A 3,874-nucleotide genomic window follows, 5' to 3' on the forward strand; every position below is an offset into this window, starting at 1 on the left:
CCTTTATGAATTCTAATTAATTAATTAGCAAAGACATACAATACATGACAAACAGAATTTGATACTCATCATCAATCTTTTCATCACGTCTTCCATATTTTCATTAAAAAAATGATGTTCTTCATATATAGATGCATCAATTTCTAGGATAAATTAAATAATCAGTCAAAAACCAGCAATTGATTTTTATTATTTTATTTTCCAAAAAAAGAAAGTAAAATATTGTTTGATATTATATAATCCGAGTCCTAAATGAAAAAAAAAATTGTCGTACGAAAGTTGAATGGTGCATTATTGTGTTTTCATATTAAAAAAGGAATTTTTTCTGCCATATATACACGTCAACTTAATGATACATATTCATGTCCTTAGTTTTCTATAAATATCTGATTTTTTGTTATTTTTAAATTGAATAGACTAACTCATTCAAAAGTTAACTTTTCTAAAGATAAAAATATTTCAAACTTTTGTAAATCTCTGAATACTATTTTTTAGAATATAAAACTTGTAATAACTAATCTATTCATAGTTTCATTTATAGATGAGATTTTTTTAGAATATAAAATGTAATACACATTTGACCCTTTAATTATTAAAAAAGGAAAACAATAGATTCTAAGAAAAATTCATCAGCATTGATTGATCTTTTTTAATGTAGTTAACTAATAATGGGTTTAATTTTAGTTCCTGGAGAGATTTAAAGTGATTATCATGTCTTTTATATATTGTTCTATGAGATAAGAGATATGATTCTCTTGTAATTACCCTTCAAATAAATTGTAATTATTATAATAATTTTTTTATTGTCTATAGTATCCCCTAACTTGACAGACAAAAGACTAATCTGCTGCAAATATAAATTCCATTTAAGAATCTGGTCAATGGGTTGTTACATACACAAAGCGAAATTCGAACGCCACTTGTTTAAATGGAGAGAAGGAAACACTATAAATACTTGGAATCTTTTGCAATGGCAGTGATGAATCTTTTGAGTCTAGAAAATGAATGAATCTCTTAAAAGTGCATATACTCACAAAGAACAAGAAGATTAAGAATCAAGGTGTTTACAGCATGAGTTTTCTATCACCTAGAATGATGGATTGGAAAATCAATAACCAATATTCAAGGAGAAAATCAGCATCAAAGCATAGGTTTCAATCAAACTATTATTAACCACCTACCTAAAAATAAAAAAGAAAAATTTGACATCATATGCTCAAGTGTTCTTCCCTTGGAAAGCTTTGAACTGTATCTGACCATCTACCTGGTGAATGATCACTACTATTTGATGATACCTGAGCTTCCCCTCTTGTGTCTCTTATCATCTTCAGAACTTCCCTCATCGACGGCCGGTTCTCCGGCACAAGCGAAACACATGCCATTGCAATGTTCAAGAGAGCTTGAAGCTTCTCTTCGGATGCTTCATTGCCCGAGGAAGGATCATCCCCGGACTCTGTCTCTTCCTCACGAACCGATTTAACCCATCTTGGTATATCCGAGCCGTGTTCTTGGACAAGGTCTTGGAAGGGAGTTTTCCTGTTAAGAGTTCCAGGAGAAGGACTCCGAAGCTGTATACATCGGCGGTTGCGTGTGAGACCTCTGGAAGCTTCTGCATTCGGGTGCTCTGTAGAATAAAGAGGTGCACTTGTTCATCCATTGAGTCAGGGTTAAGGAACATGGTGAGTCCATAGTCAGTAAGACAGGATTCGAAGTCCGAACCCAACAAGACATTAGAAGATTTAAGGTTTCCATGAGTTAAGCCAGGGTTTTGGTGGATGTAGAGTAGGCCGGTCGCGAGATCTTCGGCGATTTTGAGGCAGGATGTCCAATGAAGAGGCTTTCCTCCACCGGATGTTTTTGATCCTGCATTGTTACATTCATCAGAAGATTAACTGAGGAAGATAATAACAAAGTAATTACCAGAAATCTAGAGATGAAGTTTACTAATAATAATGCAGTATTAGAAGTGTAACTTGCCTTAATTAATCCTAAGTAATCACAATTACAAGGTTAAATAGTCCTTATTTTTCCGTTGTACATAGTATGATATCTTGATTTACAGTTCTCTTGCTTTATAAGAAAATGAACAAGGGGGTTGTTCTATTGGAATAGATTGTGATACAAGGAACATATGCTTTTTCCCTCAAATACTAAAAAACCCTTTTTAATTTCCTATTACAAAATTGGTATTGCATTATCAAGAAGAGATAATATAACAGCTTTTTAACAGTTATGGGAACACTTGCCTTTCATCTTTTTCTACATAACATGTTTTAGAAGGGACAATGACAGAACTAAGGTTCTTAATTAATTTACTATCATGCTCAACACACCAATGTGTAAACAGGCCTTTATTATTATTATTATTAGCACAGAGGCCTTAGCACCAATTTATCATGCTCTTTTAAATAAAATACTAATTAACAGTAGTAACAACTTAGATAAACTACCAAAATATAGTATCTAAGAGTTATATCACTAATGGAAAATAATATCAAAAGATATGAGCAACAATAAACCAAAAAATGTTTAGAACATAACAAAAATAAAAGTACTTCTTTTTTATAATAGCAATCAATTTTTGCATTTGCTATATAACATCTACATGATTCTGATTTTTGCAAAATATTTAGATACCTTTTGGAAGTGCTGCAATACTATCTTGAACCTCTTTTTTTTTTTTAAGTTCAATTATTTACAGAAAAAGGGAAAAAATCACTGATACCAAATTTACAAATGAAAAAGTTACTTTCTAATATGATTGGCAAAAAGACATCAAAACTCGATCTCTAAATCCTTTATATATTATATTGTTTTTAATCACCTTTTAAATTTTCTGAATTTATTTGTTGTTACATCTTTCAGAAGATATTTTGGTCAGTTATATCAACTTTCAAGACCTTCAGTTTTTCTTCAACATTTAAAGCAACAACAATAACCTCATAAGATGCATCTATTTGAACAATGAAAGACTCATAACTGTTTAATTTGTGAACCAATGAAGTGGATAGTACGTAGAAGTATGTTCATCAGGTGGATCCATCTATATAACCTTAAGCCTACCAAAAAAAAAAGAAAGAAAAAAGACTCGTGAAATTTCTTTAGTTTTTCAATGGTTGAATGGGGACAGCACTAACATGGGCGAGATCATATAATGAGTCGTGGTCAAATAGAAAGCACAAATCTTTATAAAGTCTGAAATTATAATAAACAGGTTGGGAGAGGGAAGCAACACCTTGTGTCCCTATTTAACTAAATCTAAGCGAGAGGGAAAGCTTTTGTGCCTAGATATCATTGGATATATAAGGAGGCCCCCCATTATACACCAAAAGATAATAAACTTTTAGGTCCTTCTCATCAAACCCTCCTTTTCATCCTTGAAAATACTTCATATATGATCATTATAATTATAATGTTCTATCATTATATAAATCACCTTCCCCACGCATGCAAGACCACATATTCCAATTTCCAACCCACTCTTGTAAACCAGAAATACAACATTGGAACCACAACAACAACAAGCTAACTAGTCTAGAACATGATGCCCAAGCATAATATTACCAACTCCATGTGGAATCCTATGGCTACACCAATACAATCAATTCTAATATAGTGTTTGGTAATTACATCTAATAGATAATACACCAACACCTTTACCTTTACCTTAAAATCATATCAATATCAATGTTGTGGCTCCACTAATTATAAGAATTATAATTTGGGCAAGAGACATGGAAAGACAAGAAGAATAATCAAAGCAACAAGAAGCTACAAGTCAAGCCAAATCCAACATTAATAATAATAAATCAAATAATAATAGTTGATTGAGAGAAAACATGAAACCATAACCTTTTTTGTGATGAATGGGAGA

The 3,874-nt window shown here is 31.7% G+C and overlaps 1 pseudogene; it reads right to left on the minus strand.

Moving 5' to 3' along the window:
• Window positions 1–1,178: 1,178 nt before the first annotated feature.
• On the minus strand, window positions 1,179–1,888 carry LOC114927310 (inactive leucine-rich repeat receptor-like serine/threonine-protein kinase At1g60630; annotated as a pseudogene).
• Between the last annotated feature and the right edge of the window lie 1,986 nt (window positions 1,889–3,874).

Source organism: Arachis hypogaea, unplaced genomic scaffold (genome assembly GCF_003086295.3).
Source record: "Arachis hypogaea cultivar Tifrunner unplaced genomic scaffold, arahy.Tifrunner.gnm2.J5K5 arahy.Tifrunner.gnm2.scaffold_146, whole genome shotgun sequence".
Classification (NCBI taxonomy): domain Eukaryota; kingdom Viridiplantae; phylum Streptophyta; class Magnoliopsida; order Fabales; family Fabaceae; genus Arachis; species Arachis hypogaea.